An 18972-nucleotide genomic window follows, 5' to 3' on the forward strand; every position below is an offset into this window, starting at 1 on the left:
CTGAAAATCAGCTCGCGTGCCGCCTTCGGCATGCGTGCCATAGGTTGCCTACCCCTGACCTAGGCATTACTGGGGAAGCTGTAAATGACTGGAAGACAAGTTAGGTAGTAGAGCAGACGGGAGGAGGGTGGAAAAGCCTTGAGCTTTTCTCTGAAGAAAAAGGACAGTGTTTAAAGAACTGATTGTAGGTTAATTTCCATAAGATCAAGGAACAATTATTGTCCTTGAAATGAGAGACCAATTTCAATTCCTTAACTTTATTCTAAAGGAACTAACTTTAACATTGCGTTCCTGACCCCTAGGAACGCCAGTTCTCTCTGAAGAAAGGCTCGAGTAGTTTGCTGCATCCCTTGGTCTGCAGGATGATCTCTTAGCATTCATGTAGACTACTTGGATTGATGGGATAATGGAAAGGGGCAGTGGTGCGCTCAGGTAAAGGCAAATAGGGTTGCACATCTTAGAAAGGGTAACAAAATAGCTGACAAAACCAGTGGCTATGTCCCCTTGCTGTTGCATTTTTTTGACATTTAAAGTGGTTTGGAACTCTCCTCTTACTGCAGGTTGTATCAGACAATCAGCTACCCTCTAGCACAGCAGTTCTAAACCTAACAGGCAGCAATGCTGCTAATAATTGATGTGCAGCAGCAGAATTTATAAATGAAATTAGTTCCCCAAAGTTTAAGTATGGCTGTGATTGAAGTAGTAATGATAGAGTTCAAGCAAGTACATTTGCCATTTATCTAAGGGTATCATTACTGACAGTGCCTTTTTGTTAACATCTCATTATGCTTATTCATGTCATTGTTATTATGTCCCCCTTAGATATCTGCAAATTATACTTACTTGTTCTTGCTTCTAAGTCTTTTTTTACCCCTCTTTGGACTGTAACTCATACAATGTTTGATTTGTGAGAAGCTCTGAAAGCATCTTCACTGCACTCAACCAAAGAAGCTTGGTATTACCTAATCAAAAATATGATGTAGATGAAGTGGAAATCCATGCAGTCCCATCCAGCTGCTCTTTATGAATATTAAACACCTGTGTGATCAAAGTGATGTGACACAAAGTAGTGGACAAATCAGGTAAATTATTGGTTTTCTCATAAACAACTTCATGCTTAATCAAGGAGGTACTGCATCAGGGTCTTTTGGGCAAAGTTCTGAAAGCACTCTTCTACCTATGATCAAGCCTGGGTGGATCTATAGGGTTCTTAAAATCTAACCTTGCTATCCTACCCTGAATTCAGAATTGAAGGATCAGAATTCAATCACAGAGCTGTTAATGTTTTCTTGAGATAGAAATGGAACCCTAAGCAAGCATCAATAATTACATGATTTGCTATATATATATTTTAAAATAAAATAAAATATGTAGAGGAAAAATAAATAATTTTGTTGAAGATTCCAAAAACAATTTAACAAGAAACTAAACTGAATGTGGGCAGACATTTTCAGGATTTAAAAATAAAATAATAAAAAAAAAAGCTCTCTTTTCTGAAAGGTCAAAAACTACCAGGTAACTTTCTTTTCTCATTATTGTGTATCTTCACGTCTTTGTTTTCTGGTTCCAGTTAGTACTGGAAGCTGGAATTTTAAAATATTCCAGAAGACAATCTGGTATTTCTGGCTTCACTAGAAGCTGGAAATATAGAAATGTCATAGGAGTCTGATCTTGAATTCTATCCCAGTTTTGCATACCAAAAAATGTGGATATTTTGAATAAGGTAGGGATTAAAAGTCCAGTAAACACTTGCAGGTGCTTATTGAAACAGTTCAGAACCTTAAAATCTTCTGATATTCACCACCTCACATTTAAGGAAACAAAGACAAGTAAAAGATAGGTTTAAATGTTCCCCTCCAGTTCTCTGAGCCAAAGGGAGCACACATCTGTAACTACATACAATGCTTCTTTATTTTCCTTCAAGTCATTTAACTCTGTCCTGCATCTTCATGTCATATCCTGAAAGAGTTTAGCACAATTGTTTACCTGTCCAATGGCAACAGTTTGGCTCCTAATGGAGTTGTGTTGCTGACAGAGTTGGATGGGGTTGAGCAGGAATACACCCCACACTCTTCCTCTTTTAGGGAAAGATTTCAAGGAAACACTGTGAGGTAAACCTCATAGTACGTCCAGGCCTCTTGAATCCCATCCCATATCCACAGGAGGGAACAGCAATAGGCCCACACTACAAAAATGGTAATATCCTGGGTTTAGACTATGGCTAAAGGAAGTATTTAGGAGCATTTGCAGATGCCACTGTAGTGTTGGGTATGTTGGTCGTTTCACCTCAAACTGCAGTAGATGTATAGCTATGAAGAATTGTATTAATGTATAGGGAGGACAAACTCATGCTTGTGTGTGTGTCTCCAGTCACAACAATCACATTTTACCATAGTTCAGGTAAGTCAAACTAAGCATATTTAAATTCTTAGAAATACTTGCTTTCAGATGTGTTCATCTAACTCTAAACACTGACCTTCATTTCATGTTTAGGAGTTATGCTGCTAGAAACAACTGAAATAGGACTAAGCCCCTTATTTGGTTGAACAACTGTGTTCTTGACATTTAATACTATATCTTCATATTAAACAATAACAAAAGTATTTCCAAGAATTTCCTTAATGTCTGCATTTCTCTCACACATGCACCATAATGCTTGAAATTCCACCCCAGCCTATTGAAATCGGTCCTGCATTGGTTGCCATGGTAACTATCACAGATACTAATAAACCAACTATAGGGGATCAGGAGAAAATCATATTAAATTTAAATATTTGTAATACTTAACTATAAAAGGGATAAAAATGAACAAACAAAGCAATAATCCTGTATTGTATGCAATAATATGCAGTGTAAAGATATGACCTGATGGCCCTGGGAAATTATGTTTATCCTCATTGGTTCCCATAAATGCAGAGATTATGGAATTGATTTATGGGAATCAATGAGGATAAGATTAGTATCCCATAGCCATACAGTTTATCTTTATTATTGCATGTTGTACATGTTTGTTAATCTCATGCTTTCCATCTGTACATGAGTAGACCATGGGCCAAATCCTTCACTCAGGATTCACTTATGTACAATTCCTGCTGGCTTCTATGAGGGTTTTCCCTGAATAAGCATTAAGTGCTGCAGGATTTACCTTATGTATTATAGCCAGCAACTATACACACAAACAACTGCAGCTTATTTCGCTGTAAGACTGGATGTGTTGTCTGGCTGGATATTTTGTTTTGGGATAGCTTGTTTTCTGCCACTTCACTTTTTATAGTGGCAGCCTTAACTAGCTGTATAGTCAGTGAAACAAAATCATTCCTATTAAAATGAGATTCAGGAAAAGTTACAGGTTAAGGAAAAAGGGAAAAGAAAATGATACACAGGATGCTATGATGGCTGTTTGCTATTGGCTCTCTCCCCCATGATGAGGCTGAAATGCTCTGAAAGTGTAGTACATTTAGAGGGCTATCTCTGATTTCAAGGGTGCTTATTTACAGCAAAAGGACTGAAGGACTTTTTGTTTATTTGTTTTTGTTTTTGTTTTGGTATACTAATCCTTTGTTAACATATTTTTTCCTTAGATCTCTCTATTAAATCTGCTATAGTCATCAATGCCAATGTAGTTAGTAGGCAACAAAAGACAAATAGTCTCTATATTGTTGTTAACATAGTAAAAGATATGTGTGACCACATTAAGGGTATGTCTACACAGCAGCATAGGTAGACAGACACACACTAGCTGTGCTTGAGCTAGCATGCTAAAAATTACAGTGTGGCCCACAGCAGCATGGGCGGCACAGGCTAGCCGCCTCATTCCATAGCCAGAGGGCGAGGCAGGATTGTACTCCAGCAGCTAGCCTGCGCTGCTGTTCATGCTGCCACAGCCACACTGCTATTTCTAGCGTGCTAGCTCGAGCAGAGTTAGTGTATGTCTTTCTACCTATGGTGGAATGCACCTGCCCAGCTGCTGGGTAGCCATACCCTATAATGTAGGAGTTTGACCATGTGGAAGAACGTGCACAATTAGTGAGATAAGCAAATTGAACTTTAAGTTGCTTATTTTTTTTACTTGAATGTATTTAGCTAGAGTCATGAATGGTTTTAATCTTATGGATTAGAGTATTTTTTTTAAAAGTTTGATATTCTGTATTTTCTCTTTTTTTGCTGCATAACACTTTCTTTGTGATCTATGCTTTTTGTTGCTTGATAGATTGCACACAGTTTACTATTTTAGTATTATATATTTATTTAGTAATGCACTAATTGCTTAGTATACAGTACAAGTTCATTAAAGGCAAGGACACAGCCTCTCTTAGTGCTCAACAAACATCTAATTTATATTATTTTTTTATAACTTTTAATAATGGTATCTTAGTACAATCAAAACCCACATGAAAAATCAGTAGAAAAAGATCTGGTTTCTTAATCATCGACTTAAGAGGGACATAACTTTCAAATGACAATATTTTTTTAATATGTACGTAGTCTTTAGTTGATGCCCCAGTAGGACTTAATTAATAACTGTGCAGCAAAGAGGTTTGTGAGTGGTTGCGATCCTGACTGTGGGCCCAGTTCTTCTGAAGTCAGTAGCAAAACTTTCACTGACTTCAGTCTGAGCTCCATATGTAGCTATCTGTTAAGTATATTCACTTTCTCTCCCTCTGTTGTTTAACATCTTTATAAAGACTTAAAGCAAATTTCAAATGTATTTTGTATTAATAACAAAATGTCACATTAGTCATGAAATGCAAGTGTACTTCTTCCTCGTTCCCTCCAAAAACATTCTCCATTTAAATTAAGGCATACAGAGTTACTGGAGCGGGACATGTGGACTTTCATTGTGTCATTTTTCCATAGTAGCCCTACATTAGAAAAGTGAAGCCAGGGCCAGCCATAGGCTTTGAAGGATTTCCATCCAGCTCCCTTTAAACCTATCTCCAGGTCCCCACCTCCATGTAGCCATGACAGCCGAGCCTCAATTGCCTCCTATCCTTGTGTTAACACTTCAGATTGCAGCAACCTCACTTATTTTTGAGAGTCTCTGTGACCTCTAATGATCCTTGTACAAGCACTGAGAAGTCAGGAGGCGATGCTGATGCACAAGTTTTCAAACAGTATTCAGGAGAGGGCAGTTAGGGAATCCAGTCTTTTCTATGAATCATTGGCATCAGAATCAGATGCTGATACTGGGAAACGGGAGATTATATTTTAAGTGACAGCACTGAGCAAGTCTCACAGAAAACGTGCTGTGTGGCTCTGTTCCCATTAAAGGCTATAGCATAACTCACATTGATTTCAGTGATGCAAGATTATGCCCATCAGGTACATAGAACTAAGGCTAGCACTAATGGAAGCATGTGAGTTCTCTCAGTTCCTGAAGTACAGACAGCCTTCTCAAAAATATGAAGCCTTCTGGGAAAACACATTTTAATGCTTAGCTGCCATCTTTCCATATTATATAGTTCATTTTCATTTTACTACTGTTCTAATGAAGTGGTATCCTCTTCCCCTGGGCCATGTTAAAAAAGGTCAATCACAAAGTGGTATTTTAATTTAAATAAAGAGTGAGGGACTGCTTTTTTCTAGAATACTGAAAGAAATATTTAAACATACTTTTTAATGTCCTTTTAAACATCATTAGTTCAGGCTTTTCTATGACCTTAAAAATAACTTTAAATATTTTAATTCATTATTCATACCACTAAATGCTCCAAACCGAAACTTGTTTTCTCACTGCATTGTTTCTCTATTATGTATGGACACTGCTTTATTTGTATAGGCTTTATCATGATTTCAGGGATACTGTGACTTTTTTTTTAAAAAAAAGACCCCTGAAATGTTTGTATTGAAAGCAGATTAAATAAATTAACATGCACATTTGAATGACATTAACTTTATTTTAAAAGATAGAAAAAGGAGGGGAAAATAAGGTAGGTCAAATTTTGGGCCTGCTAACCTTGATAAAGTCCCTTTAAATTACACTTGCCCTGTATTGCTCTGTGTGGGCTGGTAATAGGCTGGATTGAATGTTCTAAATTTCCTAAGTGTTTCAACTTCACACTGTGATAACTATGGTAGTTCTATTGACATTCTGACACCAGCTCTGGATTGTTGTTTTGGCTTTTCAATTTTTTTCTCACTTAATAATTGAGTTTCATGACTCCATGCAGAAGATGGGATGAACTTGAGACAGTTATGTTATTATAGATTAGCCCTGCTGATACTGTGGCTTATAGAGACTTGATGTGCTGGAGAATGGTATTGAAATCTGATAACAAAGAATAAAAAAAAGAAATTAAAAGAGATATTTTTAATATATCTCTATTTTAAATGATATATTTTCATACTTAGAGACCAGACTTGCAGCTCTTACTCAGATTGATGAGAATTGAAATGAGACTTAGATCTAAGTAAGGATTGCACAGTCAGGCCCTAAATCTTTTCAAGTATTTGCAAAGCTACACCACCGCACATAGCTATAGAATCATAGAATAGAATCTTGGAAGAGACCTCAGGAGGTCATCTAATCCAATCCCTGGCTCAAAGCAGGACCAACACCAACTAAATCATCCCAGCCAGGGCTTTGTCAAGCCGGGCCTTAAAAACCTCTAAGGATGGAGATTCCACCACCTCCCTAGGTAACCCAGTCCAGTGCTTCACCACCCTCCTAGCGAAATAGTGTTTCCTAATATCCAACCTAGACCTCCCCCACTGCACTTGAGAACATTGCTGCTGCTTCTGTCATCTGCCGCCACTGAGAAATGCTTAGCTCCATCCTCTTTGGAACCCCATTTCAGGTAATTGAAGGCTGCTATAAAATCCCCCCTCACTCTTCTGTTCTGCAGACTAAATAAGCCCAGTTCCCTCAGCTTCTCCTCGTAAGTCATTTGCCCCAGCCCACTAATCATTTTTGTTGCCTTCTGCTGGACTCTCTCCAATTTGTCCACATCCCTTCTGTAGTGGGGGGACCAAAACTGGATGCAGTGCTCCAGTTGTGGCCTCACCAGTGCAGAATAGAGGGGAATAATCACTTCCCTCGATCTGCTGGCAATGCTCCTACTAATACAGCCCAATATGCCATTGGCCTTCTTCGCAACAAGGGCACACTGCTGACTCATATCCAGCTTCTCGTCCACTGTAATTCCCAGGTCTGTTTCTGCAGAACTGCTGATTAGCCAGTCAGTCCTCAGCCTGTAGCAGTGCATGGTATTCTTCCTTCCTAAGTGCAGGACTCTGCACCTGTCCTTGTTAAACCTCATCAGATTTCTTTTATCCCAATCCTCCAATTTGTCTAGGTCACTCTGGACCCTATCCCTACCCTCCAGCATATTTACCTCTCCCCTCATCTTAGTGTTATCTGCAAACTTGCTGAGGGTGCAATCCATCCCATCATCCAGATCGTTAATAAAGATATTGAACAAAACTGGCCCCAGGACCGACCGCTGGGGCACTCCGCCAGGGCCGCCCAGAGGATTCCGGGGGCCCGGGGTCTTCGGCAGCGGGGGGCCCTTCCGTTCCGGGACCCGCCGCTGAAGTGCCCTGAAGACCCGCGGCACCCCCCCCCCCCGCCGCCGAATTACCGCCGAAGACCGAGCTGAACTCGGCCCGTCTCGCGGCCTGGGGCAAATTGCCCCTCTTGCCCCCCCCTCTGGGCGGCCCTGCACTCCGCTTGATACCGGCTGCCAGCTAGACATCGAACCATTGATCACTACCCATTGAGACCGACAATCTAGCCAGCTTTCTATCCACCTTATAGTCCATTCATCCAATCCATACTACTTTGACTTGCTGGCAAGAATACTGTGGGAGACCATATCAAAGGCTTTGCTAAAGTTAAGATATATCACATCCACTGCTTTCCCCATATCCACAGAGCCAGTTATCTCATCAAAGAAGGCAATCAAGTTGGTCAGGCACAACTTGCCCTTGGTGAATCCGTGTTGACTGTTCCTGATCACCTTCCTCTCCAAGTGCTTCAAAATGGATTCCTTGAGGACTTGCTCCATGATTTTGCCAGGAACTGAAGTAAGGCTGACCTGTCTGTAGTTCCCCAGGTTCTCCTTCTTCCCTTTTTTAAAGATGGGCACTATATTTGCCTTTTTCCAGTCATCTGGGACCTCCCCCGATCGCCACGAATTTTCAAAGATAATGGCCAATGGCTCTTCAATCACATCAGCCAACTCCCTCAGCACCCTTGGATGCTTAGATCTGGACCCATGGCCTTGTGCATGTCCAGCTTTTTTAAATAGAGTAAATGTACCATTTAGTTTTACTATGTATCTGTTTGAAAACTTTATGAACCACCATTTAATTGTATATATAGCACATTTCATCACAGGATCCAAACGACTTTACATGCAGATGATTCACAAAGAGTTGTATTTATCAGATAAAAAGAGTTAAAACATCATATTTTCCTCTAATTCCAAAAAATGGTGTTTGCCAGCCACGTGCAGTTAAAATAAATGGCCCACACAATATAGATAATTTATTAAGAGCAGTAAACTAAAAAAAAAAAAAACTTGAGGGGAAAAAAGTTGGGGTACAGGCTGGTTGGTCTGATTGTACAATAGACCTATGGTATCTTTGTTTTTGTTTTGTTTGTTTTAAACATCTTTTATCCTTCTGATTCTGCATACTGATAGCCCTGGGAACAGTGCCGTAACTGCCGTAACAGATGCAACTGTCAGGGCCGGCTCTGACAGCCGGCAAAGCAGGGGAAAAAACAAAACAAAAAACCGTACAGGGCGGCCGGAGCCAGGATGCAGGGGGACTCCTTGTGCTGCAGTCTAATGCAGGGAGAGGGAGGGGGAGGGAGAGAGAGAAGGAGGGCAGCCAGGGCTTCAGCGGGGCGCTCGCCACGTGGCCGCGACTGCCGCGCCGCCTGCCAGGAGGGCTCTGCGCCGCTCTGGTTGGCGGGGAGGGAAGGACGCGGGCTGCCCTGCCGAGTTTGCTGCAGGGCACTCCCCTCCTCTGCGCCTCCACCCCCTACAGGGCAGCCAGAGCAGCAAATAACAACAACAACAACAAAAACGGCCGTGCCGCCCTAGGTTTGGTCGGAATGCCGCCCCGTAGAATCTGCCGCCCCAAGCACGAGCTTGGCAAATGAGTTGATTGAGGCTTCTTGTTACCTCAGTTAAATGAGGGTTTCGATATATTTTTAAAATTACCAAAGACAATCTCCTTACAGCCCTGACTACAATATTTCTTTTACTCTTGAGGGAATTCTGCACCAAAAAATTGAAATTTCTGTGCACAATATTTTAAATTCTGCAAAATTCTGCATATTTCATTTGTCAAAATAACACAATCATACCATTTTCTAATATTGTGGTAATTTACTTCAAAATACCTGTCAACAAGTATGCTTGTAACAATAAAGACAACAAAAAAGATTCACAAAATGTTTTTGACAACTAATTTTGTACTATACATATCTAACCCTTCTGCCCCTCTGAGTTGGCAGCAACAAGGGCCGGGTTCAGTATCCAGGGGTTCCGTTTCAATAACACAATGCAAAACTGTCTCGAGCCCCTACCCAGTGACCTGGGACAACTACCTACCACCCCCCCGGGCGCCTCCAGGAGGCAATACTTCCCCACTCGCAAACACAGAGTCCGAGTGTAGCAAAATCCTTTTAATAAAGGAGGGAAACAATGCGGCATCACGTTGGAGAGACACCACAAACAGGACTATACACAAACCATAAGCAAAACAACCCACCTCCAAGTACATTTGGCACTGTTCTTTCCCCCTTAGGGTCTTAAGTCCAATCACCCCAAAGTCCAACAACCCAAGAGTCTCTGTCTCTGGTCAGTACCACCCCCAGAGTTCAAAAGTTTATCTGCAGAGTTTTACCCCCCCCCAGCCTGGGTGGAATTTGGGGGGGGGCACACACAGGGTGTTAAGGGACACCTTACGTGGGCCAGGGCCGACTGCCCCGTTTCTCCGTGGAGTTCTGCAGCCTTCACCACGACTGGCTCCACTCCATCAGCTGTGCCGCTCCTCCAGCCAACCTGTGAACCGCATCAGCCGTCCCCGCGAACCGCTCCACACTGCTCACTGTTCCACGGGCTGCGCCAACGTGCTGCAGACTGCTCCGCTCTGCCAGCTGCTTAGCGATCGATCTTCAGGCTCCCCCACTCAGTGATCTCAGCTCAGTAAGCTTAGCTCTTTTAGTGATTTCAGCTCTTAGTGGTTTCAACTTGTAGTAGAGGAGCCGCAGTGCCACCTTGGCCCAATGTGAACTCAGGTCAGCAGCCTCCAGATGGACTCCTAAAGGATTCAAAATTAGCTCTGCTCTTTAACAGTGGAGAGAGGAGGATGTGCAATTGGTGTTCCAGGCCCTCAAAAGGGGCCCATACCATCAGGTACACACACCAGTCCCCAGCCTCTCTCCCCTCACTGGGTTTTGGAACCCATGTCCCTTGTCTAGCAAGTACTATTTAATGTAGGTTGAGTCATTTCTGTCATAAAGCAGTCTCATAGTTCCTCATTCACATAATTAAGGTAACAGCACTTTTTTTTCCTTCCTGCCCCAATAACAAAGAAATTGGGGATTCCACAGTGTGAAAATAACCATCCCACGCTGCTGTGTGTTATGCTAAGTGGAGTGGGTTTACCAATGCAAATGCACATTCCTAAAATTCCTTTGCCCACTCCTCATAATGTACCACCAGATGTCAGGGTAGATCTCATCCTGACTCTGCTTACACATATTAGCACATCTATATAGCTGAAGAGTGAGCAAGAGGGACAGTGTCTTGCATGCCCATCCCTGCCCTCCCACACTGATCCAGGTGTGGGGCAAGCCGGCTCAGCCTGGCAGGATCCAATAGTAGAGGGGCTTTAGTGTGTGGGGGATCCAGTTGTGGGGTGAGGGTTCTGTGGGGAGCAGTCTGGGTGCAGGCAGCTCGGTGGGCGGCCTGGGTGTGAGGGCAGATCTGGGTGCACAGGGGGTTGTTGGGTTCCAGGTGCAGGGGGAATGGGACTCTGTGGGAGGTTCCATGTGAAGGTGCTTGTGGCTGAGCAGGGGGGTCTGGGTGTGGGGGGATGGGGCTTGGCAGAGGAGGTCTGGGTGCATGTGGCTCAGCAGAAGGGGTCCAGGTGCAGCTGGTTAGGGATCAGTCGGGTTGGGGTCCAGGTGAGGGGAGCTTGGCAGGATGGGGTGAGTGGAGCTTCATGCAGCTAGGGGAGGTTCCTAGAGGTGGGTCTGACCCAGTCTGTGTAGGGGAAGGGGAAGTCCCCCCAACCCCAACAAAGTGCTGGAGCCCGGCAACCATGCACCACCTTCCCCAGTCCTGCCCCTATCCGACTCCAGGCACACCACAATAGCAAGTCAGAGGGACAGAGAGAGCCCAGTCCCACACCTGAAGGTGATGATTTACGTCTTCCCGAGCTGCTCCAGATGCCCCACCCCCAACAGCTGCCCAGGAGGGGTGTGTGAATCTGTGGCGGAACATCAATATTGCACTTGTGCAGTGGCGCAGAATTCCCCCAGGAGTACTTTATAGGCTATAATTCACCAGCTTAAACTTTTTGTACAAAGCAGTTCATTCATGTTTCCCATAGCACTGGAAGCTCTGTGCATCCCCACACACTAGGGGTATTCACTGGGAAAACATAAATTGCTAATTTATGTGGATGATATCCTAGTATTGACTGAAAATCCCATAACTATAGTTCTTCTGAATATAAACCTATAAAATGAATTGATAAGACAAATACTTTTAGTACTTAAAAATGAAAAAAATAAAAACATTTTTTGGATATTGAGAGAATGAGTTGGAATAATAACACATAGTTTTCCTAGCAAATTATCAGAGGGTTATAATTAAGAACAATATGACTCCAAAAATAAAAATAAAAGAAATACTAAAAAAGCATTAAAATATTCTGGTTACCAAAGCATAGTTGCTAACTTTCCAAAGAGAAAATCCTCCAAACACCCTCGCAGTGTGAGGAATGCTGGTCTATGGAAAGATGTCTGGATTCTGGTGAGTGAAATAATTATTTTTAATTATTAATATATTAATCATCAAATCCTTCAAGTAGATAAAGTTTTCAGGTTTATCTCAAAGACATCTCCTACCTGATGCAAAAATTAATGAATTTTCGCTTTCTTTGGCCTACATGGTGCGTTACGAAGCCTCATCAGCATCTAATGATGCTGCATCTGCAAAAACAAAGAAACCCATTGTCAGCAGTGAAAAACAATGTGGTATGAATCCAATGAATAGAAACTGCAAGGTTTGGGATCAGCTCTCCTGGTTGCCCAATCTCACAGATCTCATGTAGCACTCACTCATTTGGTAGCCTAACATACATTCCTGCAACACCCCTTGATTCTCATAGCATTTCCTATAGTTTCATCTTCCAGCAGCATAGGGTAATTGTGGCAACTTCTGAGCAGGTCCTGTGTGACATCTTTGCCTCCCTTCTACTCCCACTGCTGGATCTCTGCCAGGACATAGTAGCTATGAGGAGGTGACAGCAGCAGATGAAGGACTCAATACTGGCCCAGGCTCTTCTCAACCTACCCTCAGCATGTTGCACCAGGAACCCCACATCATCATCTGCCAGCAAATGCCCTTCCCTGCACCCAAGCAGCCACAGATGCCTCATTTACCCATCCATATGCCCCCAGGCAACCAGCAACCATAGACACCTCACTGCCCACCCATCTCCAGTAGCACTATTAGCTCTCGGTTCCCGCAACAACCTCAAAAATCCAGCAGTCCCACCTCACAAACCATCTTCCATCCTCCATTAGACCCAGGCATCCTAGCCCCTCAGTGCCAGATACCTCTGTACCCACCCACCCACAGCAAAACCAAATGCCCTCCAACAACCAGTACAAGGCAACAGGCTAAATCTGTAATGTAAGCTCTGACTGCCAGATATTGGGACTTGAGAACAGGGGATGGATCACTTGGTGATTGACCTGTTCTGTTCATTCCCTTGGAAGCATCTGACATCAGAAGTAAGGATACTGGTCTAGATGGTCCATTGGTCTGACACAATATGGGCATTCTTATGTGCAGTATGCACATATTATTATATGACTTTTATTTCATATTCCTCTTCAGTAAGGGTGAACTTAACAGGTGCCCTTGAGGTAGGATTTCTTGCTGCTTCTTTTCCATAAGACATAGCTGCAATCAGAGAGTCTCTCCCTCTATGTTTTTAGCTGAGGATTTGAAGAAAGTCTTGCAGAGGTGAAAAGGTTACATTTCATATTTGTCGGACCTTCTAATTTGTCACTGTACATTTAACCATCAATTCCATTGGAAATAATGGTAGATCACAATCATATAGTAATGGAAGTAACTGTCTTACAGCATGTCACTCTCACTACTGTACAAATGTGACTGGTACTCTGTAAATATCTTAGAATATATGAGCCTCTAAATGAAGGAAATGGGCTTCAATATTGCTCTATTTCTTTAACATGCTGTTGGAAATTGGTAGTGGGTGGTTAAATATTGTCATTGTAATTACACTGGTACAGATGGAATATAACAGTAAGTAAATAAATAGAATCATATACACCAGTGGTTTCCAAACTTGTTCCGCCGCTTGTGCAGGGAAAGCCCCTGGTGGGCGGGGCCAGTTTGTGTACCTTCTGCATCCGCAGGTTCGGCCAATCACGGCTCCCAGTGGCCGCGGTTCACTGCTCCAGGCCAGTGGGAGCTGCTGGAAGTGATGGCCAGTACTTCCCTCAGCCCACGCCACTTCCAGCAGCTCCCATTGGCCTGCAGCAGTGAACTGCGGCCACTAGGAGCCGTGATTGGCCAAACCTGCGAACACGGCAGGTACACAAACTGGTCTGGCCCGCCAGGGGCTTTCCCTGCAGAAGTGGCAGAACAAGTTTGGGAACCATTGATATACACTGTATCTGCATAGAAAAAAATAAAAAAACAAAATAATTGTGGAAATATATTGGCAAGATCTAGGGTTAATCTGAGTTTTATTTTAACCTTCATATCAGATTGATGTGAGGGATCATACTTCAATGTCTATTGTAGGATAGCTAAATATAGAAATAAGAAATAGTCCCTCAAAAATTTGCATCTCCATACTTTCTGCTTTTGGGCTTATTTTAGTGTTTTCAGTGTAGTGATGAGTTCATCTGAATAGCTAAAATAAATAAATAGTATCCATATGCTTTCCTTAATTTGCACAGAAACAGTATTTGTGGTGGGAATTTAATGATCAAAAATGTCTCTATTTTTTTTTCAGTGAATTACAAACTCTGCTTCCATTCCAAGACAGATAATCTGGAGTCTTCCAAAGGGGGTTTACTTAGTTAATTTTTCACCAACTGTTGTACACTGCTGAGCTAAGCATTCTTACTAGCAGAAAAAAAAGTGATTATGTTAAGAGAGCTTGTTTTTCTTTTAAGATTCAAAGTTTTTTGTTTGGTAAATTATAGCTCTCGGGATCCTCAGCACGCAATTTCAGCACTAGAGTCATTTTACATCCTATTGATAGTACACTGATTTGCTTTATTGTGTTTGACAAGCAAAACTGTCTATTCCTTGCACAGCAGCAATGTGGCACAGAGCCATGCTGAACTTTATGTAAATTAAGTACAGGATATAAACAATATCTGTCAACTGTTCCCTGATTTTTGCACCAGAAATTATGTCTGTGTCTCTCACTCCTTTCTACCATTGACCCTTAGAAAAGCTGGGATACTTAAAAAATAAAAATGGAAAATCTGAAGTTCTGGTTTCAAAACAACAAATATAGATAGTCTTTATTTTCATTTAATGTCTCTGGTTTGAATGACTATCAGTGCAGACATATACCAGACTGGGGTTTTCCTGCATATGTAAAAAGTTACATGTATGACCAGGACTAAAACTATACCATATGTTCGACTGAAATACTGAATCTACTCAAAATGAAAGTAGATTCAAGTTTTAGCAAAACCTATGAGCAGAACGTCTCAAATCTAGTGATGATCTAGTGATCCCTTTTGCCATTAAACTCTATGCCTCTGTGATCTCCCAAGTGAGTAACCTGGGGTGGGTCTGTGTACGTATCTCCTGTTGGAGTCTTTCCTCTTTTTATAAAATACTTAAATAATCATTGGGGCAGAGGCTGGAACCTGAATCTCCTCTCTCCCAGGTGAGGCACTAACCAACTAGGCTGTAGAATCATTCTTACTTTATAAGCCAAGGAATATTGAATTATGTAATGCCAAGAGGAATACTTTCAACAGGACCACCACCATTCCCTTCTGTGCAGGGCCTGGTCTGGTAGGTGGCTATGTCTACCAGATTAGGCCAGGGATTACCTAGTTCACGAATCCCATTGGTCACAGTGCTTGGGTATGAGCTATGTGCTGGGTGTCAAGATTTAGGCTGTTTTGCGCATGTCCACCAGCAGATTTATAGGGTGTAACAGGGTGCTGGATAGGAGATCCAAGCCAGACCCTTGTTAGTCCAGCTGCACTTAAAAAGGGGAATTAGTTAGGAATGGCCGGGGAGGCCACGCCCTAATTACCTGAGGGGATGCATCTGTGGACCCGAGTGGCCAGCCTGCTATATAAAACTGGGTGGGAGGAAGCAAGCGGGGAGAGACAGGAAAGGGAGGAGCAAGGAGCTCCAGATCCCTGCTGGCAGGAGAAGCTAGCGGTCTCCCAGGGGGTTGGTCTGTAAGATATGTAAATAGTAGGTGGTGGCGATAGGCGTGAACAATAAGAGCACTGGTGCATGTACTTTGGAGCGGTCGCCAACTGAGTTTGTGGAGGGGCTGGGAGCAGGCACCGCTACATAGGGGTTCTATTAGTGAAAACATAGGCTCCTAGGGAATTTAGACACCCTATAGGGTTAGGTGGCATGTGAGTGATGGTTTTGAGGATCTACATTTTAACCTTAGGCACCTAAATACCTTTGAATCTAGCCCAAAATCTTTTGTCTCAAGGGTCAAAATAATTCCTTCTTAAAAAAAATTGTATGTGGCTTGCAAGCTATGTTACCTAGGGTGTTTGCTGATGGCATTGAACCACTAGCCTGTAAGAAGGCCAGTACAAAGGCGCCAACTTTCTCCAGCAGTGGTAGAGGCTTGCACCCCCCCCCGACTCCACCCTTTCCCTGCCCTTGGCCCCACCCCCATTCCAACCCCTTCTCTAAAGTCCTCGCCCCAACTCCTCCCCCTCCCTGTCCCTATTGGATCCCTTCCCCAAATCCCCACCACAGCCCCACCTCTTTCCCCAGCGCTCCGCATTCCCCCTCCTCCCCACCCCTCCCTCCCTGGCCCGTGAAACAGCTGTTTCATGGCACACGCGCTGGGAGGGTGGGAGGAGACGCAGGACGTGGCAGCGTGCTTGCGGAGGAGGTGGAGGTGAGCAGGGGGGTGGGGGGGGCCACAGGGAGCTGCCGGTAGGTGCTTAGCACCCACTATTTTTTCTCCGTGGGTGCTCCAGCCCCGGAGCACCCACGGAGTCAGCACCTATGGACCAGTAGGTTAAATTTTCAAGCCAGTTATAAGTCAATTTATGAATAAATAACCTTCCACCTGTACTTGTGTATGAGAGAGATGGAAGCCAGCAATGATAATAGCATCCATATGCTCTATTTATGATCTCTGTGTTTTTTTTCTGTTTTCCTTTGCATTCATCTTTGTTTTTCTGTGCCCTGAACATAGTTCTTTGCCTGCAGCTGTCTAGTTGCAGCCCTCACTCTCTCCAGACAAGAGGGGACTTTTCTAGTATCTTCCATCCCCTGACTGCAATGGGAATGATTAGCCAAGTTCTCTTTTCATCCCAAAACTGTTTGTGAAAATCTATCTATTAGCTTATCCTGTATAACTATAAAAGGTTTCCTTCACTGCACAAATTAAAACAAACAAACAAACTGTCCACACATGGGGTAAAACCTATTATTTTCCCAGCAGGAAGATAAGCCTTGCTGAGTTCCTTTTGCAGAGCCAAAGTCCTTCTGTAAAGCCTTACAGGTGAATGAGCTGCATCCCTAACAAACATGAATCAGTACTTGATCTCCAACAGAAAAATCTTTTACCCTCCAAAGAAGCTTTTAACCTTGAGACTAAGCCACCATGCTACTCCACTGCCACTATGACCAAGATGATTCTATTAGCATGTATGAAAAGGAGGTAGCTAAGTCCACCAATATTAAAAATTAGTTTCTGTGCATAAGTAGAATTGTTTTTCTGAGGAGTTGATGATCTAATGAAGACCTTGAAATGTTTTGGGAGATATGGGAGGATTAATGTTTGAAAATAAAGAGTAATTTACGTCAGGAAGTAATAGAAATTCATTCCCATAACTGTGTGTAATTGTATATAGGTCATAGACTCCAAACATTGATTTTTGGTTTTATTTTTTCTTATTCATTTCTTTTCTCTTCCTAATTTGATTAGCGCTTTCATTTTCTAAAATGCTTTCCATTTCAAAGAGTTTCTTTTTATTTGCATTTTCCGCTCTGACCCCCATTTTTGTTTTTGCAATGTTATGGCTTTCCTTATTAGTTTATTACACAAACATAGGCACGATGATGATATAACAGCAATAGAGTTGGTGATGACATTGAAAAAGATTGCAAGAAATGAAAATGAATACACTTGCACACAGTGGTCATGCTTACAACAATGTCTTCAGTTTGAAAGATTCTGCTGGTTAGAGAATTTCCCTATTCTTTAAGGCCCTGGGTTCAGCAAGATACTTAAGCACATGGCTAATTTTAAGCATTAAAATGTGAGTAGTGCCATTGAAACGCACCTGAAGTTAGGCACAAATCTCAAAATAAAGACTATTACCAGTTAGGAATAATAACTCTCAAAATGGAAGACAAGATTTGAGTTGTTTAAGCTAGATTTGTTGTTTAAAATATTTGTACAAGATTTTAATACTTCACGTGCTGTGAAGAAATAAATATAGACATTAGCCTTTATACTCCTATAGTACAATTTCTACCTCTGTACTCAGCTCCTGTTCTCTCAGCTTGTTTTTCTCCCTTGCTCTCTATCCTGTCATCGTGCTATCTGACCTCACAACTGATTATGTTGTTCAGAAATTTCTGAATTCCACTGTGTAATACATATTTCCCAGTGCTAGCCTTTTTTTCATTCTGTGTACCAGCCTTCTGAAACTATTTAGTTCCTGCTGACAAGAAGAGAATTGACAGATGCCTATGAAAGCTATTAAGTAATAATTTTCTTAGCATTAACTTTAAAGAAATCTAAACTGGTGTATCAACATAAAGATAAAAAAATAGTCATGTCTTCAAAATGTGGAAGATTGTATTGGTGCACAGTGTCAGGCACAGTAATGTACCCTCTGCTGATTCATATGTATACTTGTCTAAAGCTATGGATCTATAGTCCAATCCAAATGGATAGACCCTTGCATCTGGGTGAAGCCCTATTGACTTCACTAGGCCTCTCTGTGGGTGCCAGGAGGTTGCCCAAATAGATCTGATTGGAAGATCGGGTCTAAGTAGATCTGAGTGACACTGGAGTTTCACTTCACATAACTAGTGACTTGATTATTTAGAGAATTGTATACAACATTTTGCAGAGTCAAATTTGTCTGCTCATCTAAATGAAAAACTGCACATTCATTACAAAGTTGATAGTAATATTTTAAATGCTCACCATCATTTTCTGTTAATTTTTTATTTATTTTTATTTTTATTAGTCTCTTTGTGAGGTTTTCATATTTTTGGTAAAACTTTCAGAATTAGTAAAAGAAAATTTAGCTGGTTTTAAATGGTAGGATACTGGACTGCACAGACCACTGCTCTGAACAAGTATGACAATTCCTATGTTTATCTGGCACTATAGATTTCCCTACATCACCCAGTCCGATCTTCAACCATTAAAATGGATGGTTGTCAGGAAAAAAACCCATGCATAATCCTCTTTAATAAAAGATTTGGAAGACAGTGGACTCATTTACCTAATGCACAGAAATGCTTTATTCAACTTTGCAGATGCTATGGA

The 18972-nt window shown here is 42.1% G+C and overlaps 1 protein-coding gene across 2 annotated transcripts in view; it reads left to right on the plus strand.

Annotated features, from left to right (window-relative positions):
- RBFOX1 (RNA binding fox-1 homolog 1) overlaps positions 1-18972 on the plus strand; it is a 2584986-nt gene that overhangs the window by 1351662 nt on the left and 1214352 nt on the right. The gene's annotated exons all lie outside the window — the stretch shown is intronic.

Source organism: Mauremys mutica, chromosome 11 (assembly GCF_020497125.1).
Source record: "Mauremys mutica isolate MM-2020 ecotype Southern chromosome 11, ASM2049712v1, whole genome shotgun sequence".
NCBI classification, from domain to species: Eukaryota; Metazoa; Chordata; order Testudines; family Geoemydidae; genus Mauremys; species Mauremys mutica.